Source organism: Cynocephalus volans, chromosome 10 (assembly GCF_027409185.1).
Source record: "Cynocephalus volans isolate mCynVol1 chromosome 10, mCynVol1.pri, whole genome shotgun sequence".
Taxonomy (NCBI): domain Eukaryota; kingdom Metazoa; phylum Chordata; class Mammalia; order Dermoptera; family Cynocephalidae; genus Cynocephalus; species Cynocephalus volans.
The window spans coordinates 120,575,627-120,603,040 of NC_084469.1; the positions used below are offsets into that span (position 1 = coordinate 120,575,627).

The window sequence follows — 27,414 nt, forward strand, 5'->3', positions numbered from 1 at the left end:
TTTTCTTTCTCTTGGGTTTGGCTCTGGCCATGGCAGACAGGGGGCTCTGCCTACAGCCCAGGGAGATGCGTAAGACCCCCAACCTCCTGACTTATAGCTAGACAGTAATTCTCCCTTCATCCCTCTCACCCAGGGCCATGTGGACCTGGTCATATGCCCACATGGTTACAGACACCTGTGCAGGTGAGGAGGCCAAACTGCTGATGTTCCAGCCGAGGCCTGGAATGGGTTGGAAATTCCTGCCTGCACTGCAAGACACCCAAGGCCATGGTAACCATTCTAGAGACCCTTCTGAGGGCAGCTCAGTGTCCTCACCCCCTGGGGCCCGAGACTCATGTCCTCAGAGGGCCATGCCTCTCCAGAGCTCCGTGCACAGCCCTTGATTTCAGTCTCATCGTGTCCCCAGCAGTATTGCCTAGAGAGGTGGGTCTGCTCTGGGGTCTGTTTCAATTTCTCAGGCCCAGTTTGGACTTGAAATTCACCAAATCAGTCTGTAAGCTAGAGCTCTCACCCCTCAGCTATTGGGAGGATGAATGACTGGCCTTATTTCTATATCAGTTCCTGTCATAGTCTATTCAGGTTGTTAAAACAAAATGCCTTAGCCTGGGGAATTTATAAACAATAGAAATGTATTGCTCACAGTTCTGGAGGCCGGAAAGTCCAAGATCAGGGTGCCAGCAGATTCGGTGTCCAGTGAGGGCCTGCTCCTCATAGATGGCGCCTTCTCTGTCCTCATGTGGTGGAAGGGCAAGGCAGCTCCCTTCAGCCTCTTTTATTATGGCACTAATCCCATTTATGAGGGTAGAACCCTCATGACTTAGTCACCCCATAAAGGCCTATTTGTACTTCTGCATTGGGGGTTTAGGTTTCAGCACATGAATTTTCTGGGAGCACCGATGTTCAGACCATAGTGGGCCTTAAATGCTGCTGCCCTGACCCCATCCTATGCTAATTCTTTTGGTTTGCACCTTCTTACTCCATCCTGGAAGCAACACAACTTGTGTGTGTTGTGTTAGACTATGGAATTCCACCCTCTTACCAAGTCTCTACAGGCAAAATTAAGGAAAGAGGAGGCAATGACCAGGGAATTCAAGCTCCCACACCTGACATTTCCTCAGTAGTCAGATGGCCTCTGAGTCCTTTGTGGCCCAAGTCTTTCAGGCTAGCTGTCTGTGCCAGTTGTAGGCACTTCTCATTTCTCAGATACCTGTGTGTTTACCTGGTGGCATCTTTCTCTTTAGCCACCACAGCCTGAAATCTTGGGAAGTCAGGAAATCCTGCATGTGTGCGGACAACCCATGCCCAGCAGAGCAGGGCCACCAGACGTCCTGGATGGAACCAGAGTGTGTGGGAATAAGGATGTGGGATGCAGGTGGGACGGCTGGTGAGCCGGATGGGGCAACACAGCAGACACACCTTAGAATGGTGATGGCGATTTTGGAGTTTGGAGTGTTGGGAGCATGCTCTACTGGGGACAGCTTGCCAGGGAATCTGATCAATCCACCTTGAGGTTCCTCTTTCTCCAGAGTGAGGAATTTCACTCAAACAGGATTTATGTAGCAGTCTTTGCTCCAAAGTGAGTCACGTTTCTGTCTGGGGATCCCTGATGCTGACGTGACTGTGCCTGCTAACACGTGTAGAAGTTGTTTGTTTTAAAAATTCATCTCTCAGGGAGAAGTGGGCTTGCGTAAATGAAGCTTGGCATAAACATCCGTGTTTGATGTTTCTGTGACAGCTGCTAGCCGTAGCAGAGTTCCCTGCCTCAGGAAGGATAGCGAGGGGAGGTTTGGAGGTGCCTTGGGTGCAGGCGCAGGGAGCCTGGGCAGCATCACCTGCACTCTGGCTGTTAGCAGCCCCCTGCCCTGCTCAAAATGTGGCTGCCCCCAGAGTAAGGGGAGAAGCATGAGGGAGGATGGTTTGCTGACTGTAGCTGCCAGACTGTAGCATGAAGGAGAGAAGCCAGACTTGTACAGATGTCTAGAAGAGGGGATGCCTCTCCTCCTTTGCAACTTTTAAAGTGGTGGAGCTACGAGTCATTTCTCTCTATCCTGTGCCTCATCGATGTCCCCCAGTTCATGACCTGGTGATGGGAATGGTACCCCATGACCAGGGGATGTAAGGGAGGACCAGCCTGGTGAGGTCCTTGGTAGTCTTGTTAACTGCAAAATGCTATTCTGGACCTTTCTTGTCTCTGATTTCTTGTCTTCCTCATTTTTGTCTCATGTTGTATATTCTCCACTCTGCTTGGGCCCATGTCTGGGTGAAGAGGGGGAAGCTGCCTGCCTCTAATTTGTTCTGTCTGGTTGTTCCAAAAGGGTGCTTTTGCTTAATCACATCCCATAGTTTTGGTGACCCATGAGATCCTCCCATAAGGTTAGGGCGGTGGTTCTCAAATTTTATGTGCATAAGGTTATCTGGCAACTTGTGAAAAATGCAGCTTCCTTATAGTCTGATTTACTAAGTCTAGGGTGGATCCCAGAAGATGGGCTTATAACAGTTTCCCCAGGTGATGACTGTGTTTTGAGACATGCTCTGTGGCAAAACGGGTTGGCAATGAAATTCCACATTAGGTGTCAACTTAATGCAGTTCAATATGGATTTTTGAGCACTTCTTAAGAGTTAGTCACCTTGCCAGGTGCTTGGAATAGAGTAATAAAAAGATAGATAAGGACTTCTCCCTCTGACACTTACAGTCTACTCTCAAGTAAGTTGGAGTGGCTGCCTCTGGCTCTGTGTTGAGAAGGCATCTGAGGCTGGCTCCTTGGAAGGAGTAACTTGTATGTTACATACATGGTATGCCTCTGCCATACAACATTGACATCTTCTGTGGTCACTGACATGATAAATGGTCCCATCCACTGTCAGCCTTTAACACCCTAGTTAGAACTAGCTTATTATCCAGGTCTAGGGGTAACTGGGGAGAGGAAAAGACTGAGAATCCTTGCCAGAGAGAGAAGCATAATGTCAAAGAGAGTGGTTTGAGGTTCTTGGACAAGACCCAAGACAGAGGGGGTATTGTGGTTCCAGAACTTTCCAGTAAGGGATCAGAGGTGTACTCATGCAAAATGTGGATCTGCTTATATTTTGAGGCAAAGAGAAGCTTTGTTGAAGCCAGAGTCCATGCCCATGTGGAGCCTTCAATGTCCTTATCCTACCCTCTTCCTCAACCCAGCCTTCCCTGACCTGGACCAAAGGATCTAGTTCCCAGGGGCCTAACGGTGAGCCAACGGGGTTTGCAGCTCACAGGAGGGCTAATCTTTGCCTGGCAGAAGGGGCTGGGGGTATCTTGGCTGCACTCACACAACATTTGTTTTGGGGGTGGTCTGCTGCTTTTTATATGTTTTTAAGTTCTCTTTGGTGAGTTAAGGTTCTGCATACAGAAAAGCAACTTATGTAACATATTACTCACTTACACTGCTGACTTCCCTGATCTGTGCTGTGGGAACAAATGCTAAATTGGGGCTCCAGCGGGTGGTGTTTTGGTTGCAGACTGCATTTTCCCCGAGCAATGTTTGTGAGGCGTATGCAGCGACTCAGCACTGCTCTTGATTCTGATTCTTCTCCAGTAATGACAAATGGCTTTGTGGTCAGGGGACCATCTGCCTCAGTATCCCTTGGGGAGCTTGTTAAAATGGGCTCCTCCCCAATTGAATGAATCCACATCTCTGGGGGCAGGGTGTGGGTTATTCATGTTAAACATGGAATTTGAACAGCCACGGGTATATACAGCAGCGCCTGCAGATGTGTTTGGTTTTAAGAGATGGCTCATAGATCCCTGTGTTGGTAAAGCCAGAGTTACCCTTTGGATTTTAAGCTTGTATGTAGGAATGTTATTCCATCCTTTAAAGTTTTAAAACCTGACATAGTTTCTTCTCGCTGATGCACTTTCTACTAGGCATCTCTTTCTCCCCACCTTTTATTCTTTTTCCTAAAACCAATTTCATCTGTATGGAAAAGCTGTTGGGTTAGCTCACCCCTCCCGTGGTTCTGTCCAGGAGAACTGCTAACGCTTTCTTGTCTAAATAGGCCAGAGCATCAATGCTTTTATAGATTCACAGGAGCTTTAACCTGTGGAAACATCCATAACTAGGAGCCATCGTTTCCTTCCGAGCTCTAGAAAAACACAGACTCCCAGCTTTCTCCAAATTACTGCAAAGCTGCTGATCCTGTGGCTCCGTGTCCACATTTCTTTGATTTTGGAGGATCCTTTCCTTGCTTCTTGAGGACTGCTGTCTGTCACACAGGTGTGCGTCTCAGATGTCGCACGATTCAGTGTTTCCAGCATTATTCCTACCATTGAGCGAGTCACCCACACAAGCGTGCAGCATTTGCCATTTTCTCTCCATTGATTTCTGAAATGATCTCAGTTTTCACTTCTAGAATGTTTGTTTATCTCTTCCTACTCGCTCTTTCAGCATGATTATCATTTTGCCCTTTATTGATCGTAATAGAGAACTGTGTTTTAAAGCACTTCAGAACTAAGCACAAGCATGGGAATTGCCCTATGGCTTTTGAGAGCCTAGGGCCCCTCAAACATAGAGACAGCATCAGAATCCCCCAGAGGTCATGTTAAAACAGATCACTGTGCCCACCCCCAGCTTCCTGATTCAGTCGGTGTGGAGTGGAGTCTGAGAATCTGCATTTCTAGCAAGTTCCCGGATGCTGCTGCTGGTCCATGGAGCCCACTTTGGGAACCACTGCCCTAGACTAATAAGCACTAAGACGACTGAGATGAAAATGTAGGTGGTGGTTGTGAAAGTCAGTTGGTGGTATCAGGGGGAGTTGAAATGCTTATGCTCTGGACCTTGAGTCTGCCTTTATAAAACTTTGTAAGTTAAAAGTTCGTCAAATGAGAAGTTGTAAGTTGAAAGTTTTAGAGTATGGGAACTTCCCTGAGATGAGGCCTTGGAGTTTGCAAAGTCCTTTCTGTGTTCCTGAGAGGTAGCTGCTGCTGTTCTACCCATTTTACAGAGGTGGAAACTGAGTTCACAAGTGCCCAGGATGGGAATTTGACTCCAGAACTGGCCTCTAAAACAGTCCTCAACTGGATTCCAGGCCCCGATTACTGACAAAAATATGCTGGTGGGACAGGACCCCCTTTGTGATACCCTCCTTGCTCATTAATGGAAGGATGTAATTCTTCTAAGACTGAGAGACTATGACTGACTATGCCATTCAACTTGAGAACCTGGATAAAATAGTCAATGTCCTAGAAAAATGCAACTTAACAAAACAGACTAAAGGAGGACTAGAAAACCTGAACAGTAAAATAAATATTAAAGAAATTGAATTAATTGTTAAAGAGCTCTTAGAAGAAGCAGGAAAGGATTAACACAAGACTCAGATGGTTTTATAGGCAACTTTAAACGTTCTAGAACAGATAATCTAACCAAACGTTCTAGAGCAGATAACCCTTTTCTTATCCAAATTGTTGCAGAGAACAGAAAAAGAGAAAATACTCCCAGCTCCTTTGATGAGGCCCTTATAACCTGGATTTCCAGACCTAACATAGAGAGGAGAAAGGAAAATTATCGGTCAATCTCACTTAAGATTACAGTAGTAAAAGTCCTGAATAACCCTTGTTGGATTCTTATAGTTCCCTTGATCCTTCCTCAAAATTGTGACTGTTACAGAAAATTCTCACTATTTGCCCTGAACTTAACCCCAGTTCTTGACCTTTAAAATCACCACTGCTTTTCAAGGTGCCCAGCTTGTTCTGGAAGAGGCCTGGGAAACTGGCTTGGGGTGGCACAGAGCATCCTAGGTGGCAGTTCCAAACTGTCCAGTGAATCACAGAAAGGCCATAAAGGGTGTCCACGTGGCAGCCTCTTATTAACACAGGTGTCCATTTCCCTGAGCACAGGTGTTCTTTTAACACAGTTCAATCACCCACTCCAGGCCAACAAACTTTGACCAGCCTTTTTGGTTTTCAACAGCAGGTGATTTTCCAAACCAATAACAACAACAAAATCCTAAGGGATTTTGTCTTCAAAGTATGGCAATTAAGTCACTTGTGCTAACAAATGAATTAAAAACCCTTTTGTGTGGCAATGTTAAGACCTTGTCCAACTTGGCCACTAGGTCAGATGGAAAGTGCCAGACCGTGACGGAAAATCTGACGATCCAACCAGGAGCAACTTGACCTGTGGTAGATCCAAGGGGGATGTCGACTCTCCTCACATGGCTTCTGAATCCTGGATTTGATTTTGGCATCCAGAGAGGATGATGGAATCTTGACCACTGTCAAGGTTTAGAAATCAACTAATTTCTTTCTCTGCAGATGTTGTTTTCTATCTCAACTACCTCAGAAAAGTCTTAGGAACTGTTTCCATATGGCCATTCATCAGTGGCGAGCCAAGGGTGGTGGGGTGGGAAGTAGAGGTGACCCATCCAGGTGCAAGCAGTAAGGGGGTACAGTGTCTGTGGAGGACTTCAAAACAGTAATAAAGATCGGTTTACTAATGTGAAGTCTATTCCTCCCCATCAAGGTGGACCCCCAAGTGCCCACCCCCTTCCTTGTCCCCTCACTGCTCATACAAACAGCCAGTCTTCACCAATGATCGTGATCACACTGGTGCTGGTGGTGGTGACAGCAAGAGCAGCTGACATTTATTGAGATCCTACTGCCGGTGAAGCTGTGCTCTTTGTGTTTGACATACTTTATCATGTAATCCCCTCAGTGGTTCTCTGACATAGCACTATAACAAGGTTACCTATAACTCACCTTGTTTATGGATGGGGAAACTGAGGCTTAGAGGGGTTTAAACATAGAGACCTGAGGGGAGCAGTTAGGCCATGATGCTGGTTCTAGTGATGCTGGAGCTATCGGGGTCTGTGACCAGTTTTATAAAGGAAAAAAAGGCACCTCAGGGATTCAGGTTCAAGTCAGCAAACCTTTCCCAGGTACCTAGGGCAATGTCCTGGCCGATACCCCTGGGCCTTCCTTTGAGATGTCTTTAGGAGTATCGAATATGCTGACTTGGCACTTTAGGGAGGTGGGATCTCTGGTCCTGGTGATTGTCTGTAGGGTCTTAGATTAATAGACACACACACACACACACACACACACACACACACACACACACACACACACACACACACATCTATGAATCTTAAAGGGAACTCCTAAATTATAAAAATTTATTTCTATACTAGAAGAAGTGGCAAAAGAAAGGGTAAAGTTATCCATCAACTGATATATGGATGAGCGCAATGTGGTCTCTCCATACAATGGAATGTTATTCAGTCATAAAAAGAAATGAAATACTGACACATGCTGCAACACGGATAAACCTCAGAAACATTCTGCTAAGTGGAAGATGCAAGACATAAAAGGCCACCTATTACATAACTCCATTCATGTGAAATGTCCAGAATAGGTGAATGTATAGAGACAGAAAAGTAGATTAGTGGTTGCCAGGGACTGGGGGGAGGGAGAGAATGGGGAATGACTGGTAATGAGTATAGCTTTCAGTTTGGGGCAGCAAAAATATTCTGGATCCAGATTACAGTGATGGTTATAGAATTCTGTAAATATACTAAAAATCACTGAATTGTGCACTTTAAATGGGTGAATTTTATAGTATGTAAAATAAATCTCAATATAGCCGTCTTTTTTTTTTTTAAAGGAAAGGAAACAAGAACATAGCAAGTAGAATGAAGAATAATAGCTACCATTTGTCTAGTGCTTGCCATGTGCCAGGAAGCCTTCTAGGTGCTGTCTGTGAAGCTGCATATTTAATTTCCTTGACGAGCTGTATTTCCCACACTAGGAACTCATGCCCAAAGAAGACAGTGTATTGCTGGAGTTTGTCTGAGTGTAGCAGAAGGTGGAGCTGGAATGCAACCATAGTGCCTACACCTGAACCCAAGTTCCCATCTCCCAATCAAGGTGGTCTTACTGGACCAAAGGCACTGCATTACTTTCCTATTGTTGCTATAACAAATTACCACAAACGCAGTGGTTGATATAACCCCGACTTACTCTCTGACAGTTCTGGAAGTCAGAAGTCTGAAATAGGTTGTCAGGTCAGTGTTACACTGGGGTAAGATCTGTTTTCTTGCTCTTTTCAGTTTCTGAAGGCTGCCCGCACTCCCTGGCTCATGGCCGCCCGTCTCTCTGATTTCTGCTCCCAGCATCCATCTTCCTCTTTGACTCTGATCCTCCTGCCTCCATCTCCTAAGGGCTCTGGTGATTACATTAGGTCCACCGAGACAATCGAGGACCTCCTCCCCATCTCAGAATCCTTGATGTAACACATCTGCACAGTTCCTTTTGCTGTGTCAGGTAACATGTTCACAGGCTTAGGGATTAGGACATGGACATATTTAGGGGGATCATTCTTCATCTAACCACAGGCATGTAGGAGAATTTGGGGGAAGAAAGCATAGGCAGATGGGTTTATGTTCTTGAATGGGTAAGAAACCAACTGGTAGTGAAGAAGCATTAATTTTGTCATCTGGATTAGAAAATACACTTAAATGGAATAATCTACTTGGTATGGACTTTGAGGCATCTGGCAAGCGTTCACGTTGACTTGCGTGCCCTTGTTGATTTCACAGGTGAGAGGCAAGTAGCAGCTCCTACAAAACACAAAGCACTTTCCTAATTGTATGGTGCTTTTCTATGTGACATCATTTCATGACAGTGTTTATTTTACACAAGCTGGTACAAGCCTTCCTAATAGCAGAGCTGCTATTAATAATGACAATAATGGCAAAGGCACCAACAAGGATATTTATTAAGCCCCTTGCTATGGGTCAGGTGCTGGGGTAAAGATTTTACATTCAGAAGCTCAGATAATCCTGACAATTCTAGGAACTAGGTTGTCTTTTTATCCCCAATTTACAGATAAGGAAACTGAGGCTTTAAGAAGTTAGTCGACTGGCCTGCGGACCCCTGGATGGCAATGTGGTAGAGCCAGAGTTCTAATTAAACTGTTTTGTTTGTTTGTTTTTTGAAATCTGGGGCCTTTTAATATAACTCTCTTATACTGCCTTATCCTGTGATATCTGATTTTCTTACTAGATGTTAATCACACAGGGAAAAGCCTGTTCTACTCATCTCTCTGTGTGTGTATGTATGTGCGTATGTCTGTCTGTGTAAAACATTTTATATGAAGACATTTACATTTTGATATTTTTACTCAATAAAGCATATTCCTATTTCCATCTATTTCCATATTGGGCAAGTCTTCATATTTGGCTTCTAGTAGTGCCATTATATATTTTTTCAAGAGTATTTAATATATTGTATTTTCCTTATTTAATCAGTCTCTTATTGTTGGATGTTTCGGTTGGGTCTAAAGTGCTTTGGTTTTGTCCTAATTTTTCTTAATTATTTTCTTAGGATAAATCCCCAGAAGCAGGATTATACTGGTAATTTTGCCCTATCTCCCTCATCCCACCAAAACAGGAAGCCTGTACAAATATTTGACAACATCCAGTGAGGAGTCGTTTCTGGTTTTGCCATTGTCTTGCCGGCATCGTTTGTTTTGCATTTCTGTAATCACCACCAAAGCAGATCCTCTTGTCCACATGCTCATGTACTCTTTGTGCTTGCACTTTGTGGTTGGCGTCCTGTCTTTTGAGGTGGGAGAGGACTTAGAAACGCAGGGAAGAGGTGCGGCATGGCAAAGGAGGACAGGCAGAACGCGTTTGCAGCGTGGTGGAGATGAAGTTGTGGCTTAGAGAAAGGTGCAGGTGGGCTGATGACGGACAACTGCCTCCTGGTTGTACTCGTGGAAGCTGCTCTAACATGGGCCATCACGGAAGGACAGAGCCTACGTTTTTGATTTAGGGTTTCCTAACGATGTTCTGATCCTAAATTATTGAGAACTGGCAGAAAAGACAGAAATATCACAATCTGGTCCTGGCCCATCTGTCCTCAGTGGAGAAGGTTGTATGAAAGGGAACGTAGGGGAGGGAACAGCACTCTGTGGCCTCTTTGCTTGTCCCTGTCTCTGCTCCCACCCTTTTTAAACCTCTCCTCTGGGCAGCTCAGCAGATGGACACCCTGCAATGAAGACTGCCCCAGATTCCCCACTCTCTTGTACCACCTGTCTGCTCCCTGGGGAGCAGTGGGCAAGGCGCTTATGCTCTGGATGGCTCCGGGGAAACACCAAAGAAGAAGGAGTTGGTAGGGGATGGGAGCTAGGAGAGAGGCCACCAGTGGGGATCAGGGATCCGGCAGAGAGAGGTCAGCATGCTGTGCTGATTCAAGGAGGGAGAAGCCGGAAGACAAAGTCCTGAGACAAACCTTCTTTCGATATTCATCTGATTCCTGGGGATAGAGGCCAGCCCCCAGTCCCTTTTCTATCCCAGACACTGTGCTGGGCACCTGGCGTGGAACCTGACCGTGCTGTGGTGGTACTGTACGGTGCCCACCCTGGGGCCTCTTGCCGCACTTTGTCATAGTGCAGCATAGCGTCTCCTCATTCTTTCCTCCTGTCCCAGCAGAAAGATTAAGAACCCTGGGTGACACAAACAGGGACATAGGTTGAGCTCAGTGTTACTAATATGTTGTCATCTGCAGAGCGCCGTGTCCTCATCAGGAGCCGAGTGGGTGGGCTCTAGCCCTCCCTCCTCCATTGTGACCAGCATATTTCCTGCTTTGTTTGTTTTGCATGTAAGGGTTTGTCCTGTGTTTTTGTTCTGGAAAAAGAAGGCAGGAAGTGAGAAGATGAAAAACATATTTCTGAATACCGCCTATTTAATAAACCTGCCCACCAGTAGCTGGAGTGACTTGCTGAGGCAGCACACCCCCTGTCACTGGGGTGTCCAGGTGGAGATGGGGCTTAGGCAGAGGGTCCCTGCTTTTGGCAGGTGAGATCAGGCCACCTCCCAGCACTGAATCAGCTCCTCAGAGCATGTGCCTGAGCAGGGCAGGGTCCCGGAGCTCTGCAGTCAAGTCCTTGTCACGGCCGAGGCAGCACTGAAGCCCCCATGTATGGAAATATTCATCTCTTTTTGGGTGGCTTCTTGGTCCAAATTCCGACATGTGCATCGTGAGTTTTGCAGTGACCACAGCAGGGAGAACACAGGCTCTGCTTTCAGCTGGCGGACTTGCCCAAGACTATGAGGCCAGCATCCAGAGGAGAGGAGTCTTGCTACCCTTGTCCTTCCTGCTCAGCCTCCTAGCTCCTGACTCTGGCTACCCTTGATGGCCTTAGGCTCCCCCCCAGCCCCAGGCTGGCATGTGCCTCTGGTGCTGAGCTCTGATATCCTCTATGGCCCCTTGCACCTGTCTGCCTCCTGCTCAGCCAGCTCAGTACTCAGCTGTGCTCGGCCCAGCTCTTGTCCCCACAAGACCCCCCTGTTGCAGCAGTGAGGGGGGTGCATCTAAAGGGCCACTTCTTACGTGGTTCTGGGGACCTCCATTCCGAGTCCAGCAGTGAGGGTAGGGCCACTTTCCACAGTCCTCAATGCCTCTGAGTCCTGAGCTGTAGGGGCTGTGGGAGATCGGTCACCTTCTCATCCCCTTCCCCTCCTTGGCACTCTGCTGGAAGCTTCCTCTGCTCAGCCAAGTCAAGGACCTTGACCCTGTCCACTGCTCATAACCAGCAAATGTGCCAAAATGTGTTGAGTTTTTTCCCCTCTCTTTTTCTTTGAGTGCTTTTATTTATACCTTAAAAGAAAAAAATCCTTTACTGCCCTTTTAGAATGGTTTCAAGAAAGTGAAAACATAGATGTGTCAGTATGGCATATCTAAGACCCTAAAATGTGTTTCTTTTTCTTTTCCTTTTCTTTTTTTTCATCTTTTTCCCTCTTCTTCCCTTCCTTTTTTTTTTTTAATTTTTAAAAATTACAAAAGTAATCATAGGAGGTTTAAAAATTTAGTTATGGAAAGTGTAAGCTTTTTAAAAGTTCAAGTTTTTTCTTCCTTCCCAAATCCTATCCTATTTAGAGGTGACTGCTGTCAGTGTTTTCTTATGTATCTTTCCAGACTATTCTGTGTTTATTTTATAAATATATATACTTCGAAATGTTCATGGAAAGATTCATATTATCTTTCGATTCTATTTTTCCATGAACTTTTTGAAGTTCCCTTGTCTATGTATATGTAACGTATTGCACATATACATATATGTTTACTTAAATATGTGTTGACTGAATGATGGGTGGGACTGATCCCACCTTCCTCTCTGTATGAGGAGGCATAACCAGCACCTTATGGAGGCAACATCTAGGTGAAGACCGGAGGTGGCGAGAACACCTTTTTCTGCACCTTGCTTTTTAAACTCAAAACCCATCTTGGAACTCTCTCTGAGTTAGGACATGTGGATCTGCTTTCCTCTTTTGAGCTGCTTTGGATTTTATGGTGTGCGGGGATTTAACTGTTCCTCTCTTTGATGGACGTTTGGGCGGCCTGCAGAGGCCCACGCTCTTGCCAGCCTTGGCTGTTGCCTGTCTTTGTAATGCTTTTCCAAGCTCTGTTGTTTTAATTTTAGTTCACAAACGAGGGTGCACATCTTCTCCTGTTCTTGCTGCTGGGTCTTTTTCCCTGGGAGCTGCCTGAGTGAGTCCTGCTTCTGAAACGCTGTGTGGTGGGTGGTCAGGAGCGTCCAGCCATGACACCGCAGGCAAGTCACTTAGCCTCTTTGGCCCAGATTCTTCCTTTATAAAGATGGAGATATAGCCACAACTCATGTGGTATGGGTACAGAATAAGTGAATTAATTTATCAAAAGCCTTTAAACATTACCTGGCGTGTTGTAGTAGACATTTGATAAATATTAGCTGTTATTTCAATTCTTTCCCCATTTTACTAACTAGGTCTTTGTATTTTCCAATTTGTTTTTCAGAGTACTTTACATATGGTGTATATTAATCCTTTGTTATATATGTTAACTCAACCAGTACTCATTGAGTGACTACTGTGTACTAGGAACTGTTTAGACAAATATTTGTGATACCTTATGCCACCATGGAGATATGCAGAAGATATTGTGGGAGCTAGAAGCAGCCAGCTTGGGGGAAGGAGTTAGTTGAGGGCTTCTTGGAGGAGGTGATGCATAAGCTGAATCTGATAGAATGAGCCAAAATGAGCAAGGGACAAGGCAGGGATGCCAGAGGCAATGACAGCATGTACAAGGGTGTAGAGACAAGGAAGAGCATGTGTCTGTCACCACATCACAAAGAATATGGCAGTCCGATCAATGCTAGAGTACCCTGCAGGGAAGGTGAGCTCCAGGGAGTTCCCTGTGTGGTCAGGATTGGCTTAAGCACCAGCTAGATGGAACCCACCCCTTCTCTCTGTGTTCTGCAGGTGTGGTTCCCTCTGCCCACTCCCTGCCAGCCCTCACCTGAATGGTGGTCTCTGCTCATCCTGCTCGAGCAGCGACTCCCCTGGAACCTTCTCTGATTGCTGCTGCAGATCAGTTTCCATTTTTATTCACACACATAGAACTGTGTTTCTTTATGGACAGCATTGACCTCACTTTGAAATGGTCACGCCCTGATTATTTGGGTAATCTCTGCCTCCCTCACTTGGTCATCGGCTCCATGAGGGCAGGAATGGTCTCTGTTTCTGCTCACAATAATGCCAGGCACTTAGCAGGTGCTTAAGAAACACCTGCCAAACACGGGTGTGAATGAATGAGTGGATGAAAGAAAGCAAGAAGCCCTTTCTGCTTTAAGATGTGGGTCCTAAGGTTGGGGCCATCTGCTGTTGTGAACCATCCTAACATCTTCCAAAGCTTCCCATCCCTTGCTCCCATATCACCTTCCCTCCTTGAGTTGTCTTGTGTGCTTGCGGTTGGCTCCCTGCTCATGGTGACGTGTCATGGAGAGAGAGCTAAGGTCTTGTCTGACAGTCGTTTTTACCATCTGCCGCAATGGCCCTACTTGCTCAGCTCCTGTTCCCTTAATATTCACGCGGTCATGGCCAACTCTTAATTAAGCACCGGACTCCCTCCCCCATGAGGGTATTGGGTGTCCTTTTCAGCAGAGTGCATTTCATTTGGGTTGCTTTCTTTGTATTTTGTGTAGTCCTTTGCTGTGGAAGAGAACATGCCTAGCTCGCATCATTTATGACCTGCTTGATGGTAATATATTATATGAAATCTCTGGACTTCTTAGTAGAAGTCCCAGGTGCAGAGAGGATTTTAAGATTTCTCCTTTATAATTGCTGTAAACTTTGGAGGCAGCGTGGTGAGGAAGAAAGTGGAAAGAGTAAGCACGGGCCTTAGAGACAGAGGGTCTGTGAGTTCAGATACCAACTCTGCCTTTCGGCAAGAGACTCTGGGCAGGTCTCAGATTATGAGCCTTAGTTTTCACTTCTGTAATATGGGAATAACAATCCTGCCTCAAAAGGTTAGGTGATGGGTTGTGGCACACAGTTCCTAATGAATATCCATTTCCCCTCTTCCCCTTTGTTAGATTGTGCTACTTATGGAGCTTCTTGCTTGACCCAAAGGTGTGGTTTCTTACTATCCCCCCCACCATAGGCCCTGCTTCTCCATCATTGATACTAGGATATTAATTTTCATTCTTTTTGTAAACCAGCAAGGCAAATTCAAGAGGCCCCACCTCTGGGAATTGGGATGACCAACTGTCACTGCTGTGACTTCCCTACACAAATCAGTCTTGAGTTTCCCACCTTCCCTCTTGGTGACAATGTCATTGAGTTGGAGTTTCCTGTCTCCCAGTTTGTTCTTTCTTTTCCTGTCACATATAGTTCTGGTAGTTTTTCCCACCCTCAGCTGCTTTCTCGATTCTCTCCCACTTCTCCACACTGGTGGAGAGTGGATCTGTGCTGGGCTCCTGGAGTTTATACAAGGCGTCCCCACCTCTGGTCTGGTCTCCCACCAGTGCCTCCTCCTGTCACTTGGTGGTGGTGAAAGAACAGCAACTGGCTACAGGTCTGTTGAGCACTTGTGTGTCCCAAGCATGCTGCTGGGCACTGGGGATGCAGCCCTGCTAAGTCTTGTGGGAAAAACCGACGAAGAAGCCAGATGATACAGTGCACCCTGATGGGGACATGGGGCACCCTACATGAATGTGGCACCCAGTGGAAGGAGATTAGAGAAACAACTTCCAGGTGGAAGTGACATCTCATCTGAGATGCATAGAGTTTGGTTGGGCAAAGAAAAGAGGGAAGAATGTTCTGGACAGTGGGAACTATATTTCATTAAGAAGATTTGTAGAAAATATGTAAACATCTACCTCAAGCATCATTAAGAAACTCTGTTTATGCATTCTTCATTCAACATTTATTAAATGACTGCTATGAGCCAGGCACGATGTACCTGGAAATGGGTCACGGTGTGCCTTGTTCCGGGAATATAATGATGAATAAGGTAAGACGCTCATAGTTTAAGGAAGAAAACAAATAAACAAGGAAATGTCAAAGTGACAGTTCTCATACCATGTCAGGTATATGCAGGTGAAATAACTTGCCTGTGGTCTATTAGTCAGTAGGTGGCTATTTCAGGATTCAGATCTGGTTGGTGGATTCTAATCCCACATTCTGAAAAGCTGCTGTTCTGCTTCTGGAGGGATAGGGTCATCTGGGAGGCCAGAGTGAGCAACATCATATATGAAAATCTTTTTTTTTTAGCCTGTCAAGATCATTAAAAAAAAAAAAAATTCTATAATTCCGTTAAAGAGGCATTTACTTTGCACCAGTTACGTGCTGGAGCTGGGGATATAGAGATGACCAGCCTCGTCTTCCAAAGAACTCGAAACTAATTAGGCTGATTAAGGGATCAGCTGGTCCCAGATGACCGGCTGCACAGCTGAGTGTGCTGAGAACTCAGGAGGGACCAGGACAGAGCACCATAGGAGCCCTGTGCATGGGCTGTTCCCCGGCACTTGGGGAGGAAGACAGCTGCCTGGAATAGAAGCATTTTAAGTGGCTCTGGAGGATTCAATGTGTGAACATAGACAGAAGTACTCTTGGCCAAGGGGACAGCTGAAGCAATGGCCCGTTGGCAGGAAAATGCAGAGTTTCAGAGAACCAGAGACAGTCCTGGAAATTAGGGTGTTTAAGGGGCAGGAGTGGGAGTTAAGGCTGGAAAACAGGGTGATTCCAGAAGGTGGAGGCCAGTAAGTTTTTGAACAGAGGAGTGGCAAGAAAAGGTGATAAAATGAATTTTAAACAAAGTCACTTGATACTTTGATGCCCTACAGAATATTTTGCCATGTGCTTTTAGCAAAATATTCCTTTTGGAGTTGTCACGGCCTTGCTTTTAAGGCAGGAGACATGAATTGACCTATAAAAAAAGTTCCTTTTAATCAGGTTGTTTTGCATTTTGAATTCATGTTTTGCTTGGCTGTTTAAAACAGTTAGACATCTGACAATAAGCATTGTAAGATGGATATACTAACCACTCCCAGCAATTTTAAGTAACCTTGGAACCTAAACTATCTTGAAATTCAGAGCGTACGGATTTTATTAAGCATAATTATAACATGCTAGATGATGGCTAACTGTGGCTAAGATATTTTTTTCCTGCATGTACCTGTGAATTTGAGCTTTGCATTTGAATTCAGGACCTGGGATTGGGTATTCTGTCCATCATGACTGTTAGGAAAGACTGGCTATGAGATAACAGTACATGTATAGAATTTGGAGAGTTCAGGGTGCACAGTGGGGACTTTGGCCTCACACTGTGAGCTCTCATGACCTGAGTGGGTGGCATGATCGGAGGGACTTTCCACCATCAGTCCCTTCCTTCCTGCTCTGTACAGATTCTAACCTCCCAGCCTCATTTTTGCTGAAAGTAGCTGCTGTCCTGAACTGCTGACTCTGAGGGCAGTGTATTGCTTCCTTCTGATGTGTTGAGACAAAACCATTGTACCTCTCCTGTCAGGGCACCCTCAGAACAGTCCACAGCGTTTGATGAATCTTCCACACATCAACCACAGACCAGGAAATGGGGCTTCTGCACAAGAACTATCACTTTCTCTTCTGAGAACTGCAGCTGGAAAACCCTCACCCCACAGTCCACAAAACCCTGTGGAACCTCTGAGTCGTCTCATTTGTACACTTTATTCTCTCCCTCCACCCCACCCCCAACATAGTTTATGACCAGAGGTGTTCAAGTCTGAACTGTCCTTGGGTTGATCCCTTCTCTTTATGAATTATATCTGCTTCCCAAGATGATGATAGTGATTGGAATGCTGGGGATGATCGACAGGAAGGAGAATGATTGGCACTTGCATCTTTTTATGGGGCCAGTAGGAGACTCATCACAACCTCCTCATCCTGCTTTCTGGCCTCTTGTTCTCTCTTTTTTTTGGTCAAGAGGGATCTTGTATAGGTCCTTCATGATATGTCTAGCATTTATTCACTCATTCATTTATTCAACAAACAATGATTTGTGTCCTTCTCTGTGCTGGGTTCCACTGGTTCTGAAGACATGTGAATAACTAAGCAGCCCTTGCCTTAAAAAATCCATGTGGGAATGAGGAGGGAGCCAGACATTGGAGGAAAGCTATGTCAGGTTAATTATCCTGCTATGTGATTGCTTTCACTGTCTGTATTAGTCTGTTTCTTTTGCTTATTACAGAATACTTGAAACTGGTAATTTACAAAGAAATGAAATTCATTTCTTACAGTTTTGGAGGCTGGGAAGTCCATGGTCCAGGGGGTGCATCTGGTGAGGGCCTTCTTCTTGGTGGTGACTCTCCACAGCAACACAGGGTGTCACATGGCAAGGATCACATGAACAAGAGAGAGCTAACCTTCTCACTCACTCTTCTTGTAAAGCCACCAGAACCACGCCCATGATACCCAGCTAAACCATCAACCCATTACTCCGTGAATGGATCAGTCCATTCACAAGGCCACACTCCTTGAGATCCAAAATCTTTTCTTACAGGCCACATCTTTCAAATACCATAATCAGATTTCCCACCCTTTTAACACTGTTATGATAAAGATCAAATTTCCAAAACATGAACTTTTCAGGGACACATTTGACCCATAGCACTGTCCAGTATGGTAGCCATCAGCTACAGGTGGTTAAGTTAAATTTTAGTTAATTAAAATTAAAAATTTTAAATTTCAATAGCCATATGTGGCTAGTGGCTACTGTATTGCAGATATTGACCATTTCCATCACTGCAGGATGTTCTCTTGGACAGCTGAATCTGACTGTAAGCTCCTTGAGGGCAGGTGCATGTCTGTTTCTGTGCATCAGCATGCCCAGCTGCCAAGTACATCACAGACTCTCACTAAACATGCTGAATGAACAGAGGACAGTGGAATAGGGCTGTAAAAGATGTACGAACAGCAAAGAGAAGGGGACATACTGCTCTGGAAGAACATCTAGAGCAGGTAACACTGGAGCCATGTTGAGAAGGAGGAGGAGGCCTTTAGCAGGTGGGGAGGGGAGGAAGGGTGTTAGCCCTAGGAAGGAGAATGACTCTTAGGTGTTACTATTTTCTTCACAAGGGAAGGAAAATGCATAGCACTCACACTGTATTCTATCTTCGGGCACCTTTGAGAGGTGAGATCTCACCTGGCTGTTTGGAGGCAGAGGACCAGATGTGATAGAAGTATAAGTTAATCATCTATTCAGGAGATCAACCTGATAGCAGAAAACAAATGTTTTCAGCATGAGACAAATACAAAGCTTTGTAGGTGTGGCTGACACACATAGGCTTCATGATCTGTAAGTGAGGCCAATACAGAGTGCACCCCAACACTGGGAGCATTACTTACAAATTTGGCATGGGGTGTGTTGTGGTTGCTTGAGTTGGTTTCCCCCATTGGGTTGCTGGCTCAGTCATTCTCTGGATTAGCACTCGGCTAGGATGTGCTGCATTCCCAGCACTGTGCTCAGTGCTGCAGACACACAGGTGAATAACTCGTAGGCTTATCCCCAAAGGGCCCACAGTCTGGAGGGGATGTCAGGCAGGTGTATGGATGATGATCATGCAGAGAAATAAGCTCTGCTTGGTAACAGCATCACAGGACACAGAGCCGGGTGTGGAGCCCCAATTTTCTTTCCTGCTTTGTTCAGCGAAGACGGGGCTCAAAGGAAGAAAAGCAGAACCTCCATCAGAGCCAACCCCATGGGGATGTCCTGAGTCTAGTGTTCAGTCCGACTTCAAGCCTGAAGTCCACGTGCGTGGGTTTGACCCCTGGCTGCACTTCCCAGGGGCATGACCTTAGGTTTTAGGTTTTCTCATCCGTAAAAAGGGGATAAAAATAGTATCGTACACGGTTGTGAGGGTTAAATGAGGTAACCTTCACGAATCTCATCATAAGAACCCGACAGCTTATGATGATTGCATTCCAGTGAACATTGAGAGGCGGGACTTCGAGGAAGATGCTGTAGTGACACTGGGAGTCTCCATGTCAGATTGTTCTGGGCAGGTGTAGATTGCTCCTAGTTCTTTAAGGATGACTGTGTTAAGTGTGGAACCAGCAGGGATAATGCATCCCTCATGTGGGGGCAGCGTCCTTTGGTGATCTGTCTAAACTTTTCCTTTCTTCTTCCCTGTCCAAAGGGAGCTTGGTGTTCTTCCATGCCTGTGGTTTTAAATGTTCTTGGTGGAGAACTTGGGCATGGATCCTCAGCCCTGCCTAGAGTGGCCGTGTTTCCTGAAAACCAATGCTGCATTCTGTCCCTTGTCTGTTCCATCCTCTGTGGCCTCCCCTCAACCCCAGCCCTTAACCTCCTACTCTCTCAGACACCTCACCCCTACTCCCAGGGCAGCTGCACCCTTATCTCTCAGATAACAGGTTTCTGCAGATAAGTTTAATCTGTTCACAGAGTAATGTGATTATTGATATATTTGGATTATTTCTATTTTATTTTTCATTTTCCTCTTATCATTCTTTTTCTCTATTCCCTCTCACACCCCTGACCCCTTAAATTTTCATGCTTCTTATTAGATTGATACATTTTATATATTCCCATCCCTGGGCTGACTTGGGTGCTAGCTATAGATTGTATTTTCAAATTTTAGCACACATACTTAACTATGATTTTTTTCTAACAAATATGATGTCCTCCTACTGAATATATCAAAGTGCCTCTACTTGGCTTTATATTTTCATTGGACATGTCCCTTCCACATCTTGTTATTGTTTTTTGTACCCAATGTTGTCAAACACCAATAATTATTATTTTTACAGCCAATAATTATGTTTACTGAAAAAATAATCTACTTTTTTTCCTATGTTTTCCTCTGAATTAACTTTATGATTTCTGAAGTTTCTGTTAATATTTCTTTTAGAGTTTGTGGTGGGTAAACTCTCTTAGTGTTAGGGTATCTGAAAATGCTCATTTACCTGGTCCTTTAAATATTATTTTAGCTGGGTATAAAATTCTTAGTTGTCAATTATTTTCTCTCAGCATTTTGACAGTAGCAGCTCATTTTTTTTCAAGCTTCTGTTGTTGCTGTTATGTCTGTTATTCCTTTTTTATAATGTGACTTTTCTCTCTATGCTAAATTCTAAGAACTTCTATTTACCCATGACATTCTTCAGTTTCATTATTTGTCTGTTTATCCTGCTTGGTACTCAGAGTGCTCTTTCAAACTGAGAACTTTTTAAGATCTAGAAAATATTTAGGTATTATCTCTTCAAGTAACTTTATTAGAGTTATCCCTTGTATTAATTTGATTCTTATTTGCAGCATATTTGTGTTTAAAAAAGTATTTAACTTTTTATTTTGAAATAATTTTAAACTTACAGAAAACATTGTGTAGGACCCCTTTTTAGATTCACCAGTTTTAGGCTGGCTGGTTAGCTCAGTTGGTTAGAGCATAGCCTTGTGACACCAAGGTCAAGGGTTTGGTTCCCCATTTGGCCAGTTGCAAAAAAAAAAAATTAGATTCACCAGTTTTTAACATTTTGCCATGTTCATTCTCTTTCTGTGTGTATGTATATGTACATATACACATACATATGTATAGACACATGCACATACACATAACATGTACAAGTGATTACAGAAATTATTCTTTTCTGAACCATCTGAGTGTAGACTGTATACATCATGTCTCTTTACTCCTTAATATTTATCATGGATATTTTCTTTTTATTTATTTTTTTTAATTTCATCGATATACATTGTGGCTGATTATTGCTCCCCATCACCAAAACCTCCCTCCCTTCTGCCTCCCCCCCGCCCCCCAAACAATGTCCTTTCTGTTTGCTTTTCGTATCAACTTCAAATAATTGTGGTTGTTATATCTTCTCCCCCCCCCCGGTTTGTGTGTGTGTGTGTGTGTGTGTGTGTGTGTGAATTTATATATTAATTTTTAGCTCCCACCAATAAGTGAGAACATGTGGTATTTCTCTTTCTGTGCCTGACTTGTTTCACTTAATATAATTCTCTCAAGGTCCATCCATGTTGCTGCAAATGGCAGTATTTCATTCGTTTTTATAGCTGAGTAGTATTCCATTGTGTAGATGTACCACATTTTCCGTATCCACTCATCTGATGATGGACATTTGGGCTGGTTCCAACTCTTGGCTATTGTAAAGAGTGCTGCGATAAACATTGGGAAACAGGTATACCTTCGACTTGATGATTTCCATTCCTCTGGGTATATTCCCAACAGTGGGATAGCTGGGTCGTATGGTAGATCTATCTGCAATTGTTTGAGGAACCTCCATACCATTTTTCATAGAGGCTGCATCATTTTGCAGTCCCACCAACAATGTATGAGAGTTCCTTTTTCTCCGCAGCCTCGCCAGCATTTATCGTTCATAGTCTTTTGGATTTTAGCCATCCTAACTGGGGTTAGATGGTATCTCAATGTGGTTTTGATTTGCATTTCCCGGATGCTGAGTGATGTTGAGCATTTTTTCAGGTGTCTGTTGGCCATTTGGATATCTTTCTTAGAGAAATGCCTATTTAGCTCTTTTGCCCATTTTTTAATTGGGTTGCTTGTTTTCTTCTTGTAAAGTTGTTTGAGTTCCTTATATATTCTGGATATTAATCCTTTGTCAGATGTATATTTTGCAAATATTTTCTCCCACTCTGTTGGTTGTCTTTTAACTCTTTTAATTGTTTCTTTTGCTGTGCAGAAGCTTTTTAGTTTGATATAATCCCATTTGTTTATTTTTCCTTTGGTTGCCCGTGCTTTTGGGGTCGTATTCATGAAGTCTGTGCCCAGTCCTATTTCCTGAAGTGTTTCTCCTATGTTTTCTTTAAGAAGTTTTATTGTTTCAGGGTGTATATTTAAATCCTTAATCCATTTTGAGTTGATTTTAGTATACGGCGAGAGGTATGGATCTAGTTTCATTCTCATCATGGATATTTTCTAAGGAAAGCAATATTCTCTTAAGTAAACACAGTAGAGTTGTGTTGATGTAATACTTTAGTTTATAGTCCATATTCTAATTTTCTCTATTATCCCAATAATGTCTTTTAGATTTCTTTCACTATAGAATCTAATCCAGAATCCCATGATGATTTTATACTTATCATGTCTCTTTAGTCTCCTTTAATCTGGAATAGTTCCTCAGTCTTCCATTGTCTTTAATGATACTGACATGACACTGACATTTTTGAAGAATACAAGCCAGTTATTTTAGTGAGTGTTCCTCAGTTTGGGTTTTTTAGATTCAGGTTTTGCATCTTCACTGAAGTAGTTGATATGATGTTGTTCCTTCTCCCTTATCCATCCCATCCCATCCATCCATCCATCTGTCCATCAGTCTGTCATCTCTATTATTGGTACAGACTCAAGGATTCATATTTAATTCAATGGTTTATAATGCATTACTTCTGTTATTTATTTTGATATTCAAATTGTTCCAGGTTTGGCCCATGGGAGCCCCTTCAAGCTGACTTGTACATCCTTTCGACTTGCCTGATTATTCTTTTGCTCACATCCTTACTTACAGGTACAACAAGATTTTCTAGCCCAACGTGTGCCTTGCCTGTCCTAGCCCTGGTTTAGGAGCCCTTGTTTATTTTAGTGGGTATTATCATCTGGGAACCAACACATGGGATCTAGGTGTGCTCATTGCTATCAGGGTTTTATTTCTTCTAAGCCCTTTCAGATGACATAGCCAGGAAATATATATAATTTCTAAAATCATGAATTCATACTGATACCTCTGATTCTGTTGTAACCTCACCGATTCTTCCTTGCCTTCCCCCATTCCATATTTGTATGCCCCTTTTTCCATAGGGAGAACACTGTTTCTCTGTAACATCACATACTTACTCTTTTTCTCAATCCTGTACTACTCATAAAATAATTTTGGAATTGCTCCACCCTTACCACTATGAAAAGCAAATCCACTAAGAAGAGTTCAGATTTATGCAATATATATAGGCATACTATTGTGTCTAAAAGCTATTTGCACTGGTTCTTTCTCCACCTTGTTTTGGTGTGGTTATGTTATTTGTTTGAAATATATCACATTTGGGGGCTGGCCGTTTAGCTCAGTTGGTTAGAGTATGGTATTAATAAAACCAAGGTCAAGGGTTTGCATCCCCATACTGGCCAACTGCCAAAAAAAAAGAAAAAAAAAGAAATATGATTATGTTTATTTCTTTCTATTTGCATTTAGTTAATTTCCCCCCATCCTTGTTGATTTTATTTTATATCTTGACATGCTTTAACATATGTCCAAGAATTAAAACAAAAAGAAATACTCAGAGGAGTTTCGCTTCTTCTCTGTCCTTTCTAATCCATTCTCCATGTCAACAACTTGTGGGTAAACAACTTTATTGTTTTCTGGTTTATTATTCCTGTGTTTATTTTTGTAAAATAAGCAGATTTATCTTATTTCCCTTCATTTCTTATGCTAAAGGTGAAATGCTTTCATACCTTGCCTCTCTTCATTTGAAAATATATTTTGGAAATCACTCCATTTTCTCTCCACAGAGATTGTTATCATTCTTTCTTTAAAGCTGAATAGTTTTCCACTGTGCAGATGCACAGTACTGTTCCACTAATCTGTGCTTGGACATTTAAGTAGTTTCCAATATTTTGCATATATAAGTAATTCTATAAAGAATGATCTTATGCATGTATATTTTTGCACCATTGGAGGTACATTTTTATGTTCAGTTTCTAGAAGTAGGATTTCTGGGTTGAGAGTAAGTGGGTAAACAGTTATGTCAGATATCGCCATGGTGATAGATCCTTTCCATGGTGGTTGTGGCTTTTGGCATCCAACTCACAATTAAGAGAATGTCTGAGTTGCCACCTCTCTCTAGGAGAGTATTAAGATTTTGAACTTTTGCCAAGCTGATGGGTAAGAAATAATATCTCAGTGTAGTTTTAATTTTCATTTCTATTATTATGAGTTTTAATTTAGATTATTCTTTCGAGTGCAGTTGAAATCTTTTCTTCTGTTTAGGGGCATTTTTATGTAATGTCTGTGGATTGTTTGTTCATGTCTTTTGTCCATTTTTTCCAGGGGAATTTTTGGTCTTTTTATCTTTAATGTCTAAAAGTTCTTTATAATTTGGGGATTTTAGTTTTTTATCTGTGATACACAAATATTTTTCCCTATTTGCCATTTGCTTTTTAGTTACTTCTTCATCTCTGCCCTCTGTCCTTGTTTCCTTTCTGTCTGCTTTTGTTTGAAAATTTCTTGTTTATATTAAATGAATGTTTTTCTTGTATCTATCACTTCAGCATTAGGAATATTCCTATTTTAATGTCCCTTTCAGATTGTTTCATGATAGTCATTTTATTTCATTTGGAATAATTCGTGTTTCAAGTGTTGATTTTGTTACTAGTTTTCATCTAATTCTGGTATGCAGGCTCATTTCAAGAGGGAAGTTTTTGTTTTGTTTTGTTTTTCTTTACTTTTTCTCTGTCTGTCTCTCTCTCTAATAGTTCTGTGTTGCCTCCACCTGCCCCAGAGCTCCCAATAAAGCCTAAGCTGTGGGCAGCGCATCTTTTTGCTATTGTCATTCTGCCTTCATTGGGTGGTGGCTTTCATCCCTGAGCTTGGGTCCCCTCTCTCATCTTGCAGGCAAGACTTTTAGTCCCTCTTGCCCTTGAAGAGTCCACTCCCTGCCCCCAACCCCACTTCCTGCTTTGTGTGGATGGATGTCCCGCCTCATGCACAGAGATGATTATCTTGTCTGTGAGCCCAGCTTAGCCTCACTGAATTTCCCCTTTTTTATGGGATCTCTCGTTCTGTGTTTGGAATAGAGGTGCTGTGTCAGAGCATGAGTTTATGGAGCCTTCTTGATGGGAACTACTTCTTTGAACTTTAGAGGAAGGAATGCAGGAAGTCTGGAAGGGAATAGAAGGAAGGAAAGTAGCAGGATGGGGGTCTCCTGTGTCTTAGAGATGTAGTGTGCCTCGCTGCCTTCACTTCTCTCCAGTCCCTCCAGGTGGTAATGGTTTTTTCCCATCTCACATGCGGGACAGTAGGGGCACAGGGTGGGTGAGCCAGCTGCCCAGCCCTACAGCCTGAGAGAAGGAGTGAGGGAGTTTGAATGCAGGTGGTGCCTCATTGTTGGGTGTCACCCTGACCTGTGGGCTCAGCTGGCAGTCAGTTGCCTCTGGGCCTAGAATGCCCTGTCTCTGGCCTGGGTCTGGGTGGGGGATAGGGAGCAGGAGAAGCATGATCATGAAAACTCACCAATGAGTTCCTGTCCTTTGCATGCCTTGGAGTCCTTCAGCTGACATTGGTGAGATGGCTAGAATGTGCTGATTTTATGTCAGTGCTTTAATTGAATGAGTTCAAAACAACCCTGAAAAGTAGGTGCTACTCACCCCATCTTGTGAACAAGGAGACAAACCTCAAGAGCTCACGTGGCTTCCTAGCTCCTCCCAATCAGCCAATGCAGGCTGGATTTCTCCGCCGTCTGACTGCAAAGCCCTGAATGTCCAGGCTTCCACCATGTTCCGTCTTCCATGGGCACCTTCCCCTCCAGCTTGTTGCATGATGCTCCCCAGGGAGGGCAGGGGCCTTACGGGCAGCTTGGTGGCGGCAGAATCTTCAGGGCTCTGGAGGCAGCTTCCTCAGAAATGCGAGGGACACAGCTATATGCAAGGCGAATCCAGGTGCCAGGGGTGGCTCTTGTCCCTTCTTGGCCCAGAGGTGGTGCATCTTCCCAAGTCAGCCTGGGCAGTGTGAGCCCAGCCTCCCAACAGAGAATAAACAGGTCTGTTTTCCTGACATAGTTTTATGGTTTGCTTGGTGAGATGGCCCCAGGACCCTTGTCTCTTTGGGGGCTGCTTCACCCTGTACGCTAGTGGAAAGGCCATGGGCTTTGAATTTATAGAGACACCCTCCCCATTATTCTTTATCACATCGCCCTATCGTTTTCTGATATGTAATTGTTTTAGGTATTAGTTCACTTGTTAACTTTTCACCTCCCCCACCCGAAGTAGGCTCCATGAGGGCGGGGGAGTTATTTCTCTAATTTGTGTTAGATCCCCATCGCCTAATATGACAGGTAGCCCATAGAAGTGGTACATACTTAGATTCTGAATGAATGAAATGAGAGACAGCTAGCTCCCATCCTGGCCCGGCCAATTAAAATCTTTGTGGTGTCCAGCAAGTTACTCACTTTTTCTTATCTGTAAAATGGATTTAACAGTGGAGGCTTCACAGAACTCTTGAGAAATTTAGAGGCAACCTCAGAGTTCCTCAAGAAAGATAACCCTTGAGACCTCCTACTAAATATAATAATTGTTAATAAACTCCCCGACTCGGTTGGGAAGCAGGAGGATTTTATCCAAAGCTTCCCTGGCCTGGAAAGTACAGATGCAACCCAAGCTCTGAGCATCTGACTTCTCACCAGGCGAGAGCCGGCGCCCCATGATGGGAAGCCTCTGCAAATAGGACCGTGGCTAATCTGCCTGGGCTGCGACAGAAACTGTGGCCAGCTTTGGTTAGGAAGCCCTTCTGAGTTGCTGAGGGTTTGATATTAACTGAACAGAAACAGCTCCCTCTATGCAAGCCTTTTAATTAAACGCTTGTGTTTACCTTCCGCAGTTCATTGACTCATTTTACCCGGTGTCAGGAGCCGCATCTTGATGTTTGACAAAGCCCAGTAGCTTTGGGCAATGGAAAAGTACAAAATGAGGAGGCTTCGCAGAGGCCGTGGGCTGACACAGGCACCACTTCCATGCCATGCAGCTCAGGTGCCCACAGCATGCCCTGCAGGGACCCCGCCTGCAGGAGAGGGGCCGTGGCGTGTTTACTAGTCCCTGCCTTTGGCCTGGCGCTTGAGATTCCAAGACTCCCAGTGCTCACTAAGGGTCTGAGCCCACCCAGAGGTGGGCCAGGGGCTCTGGGTGCCGAGGAACAACTCCTGTGGGACTCTAGGGGCCATGAGCTGTGAGCATGCCAGTGGTCCTGCCTTTAAGACATGGTATTATTAGACGGGACACATGCTGCAAATATTACCAGAATAATTGTATGCTAAGCTGGACCATGATGATAGTAAAACAAATAAGAGCCACCATTAATTCATTGTTTACTATATGCTGGGTTCTTTACATATGTTATCTTACTTGA

At 44.1% G+C, this 27,414-nt stretch overlaps 1 protein-coding gene across 1 annotated transcript in view; it reads left to right on the plus strand.

The window, feature by feature from the left end:
- The window catches only part of CDYL2 (chromodomain Y like 2), a 193,829-nt gene that overhangs the window by 131,637 nt on the left and 34,778 nt on the right, over positions 1-27,414 (plus strand). The window lies entirely within an intron of this gene.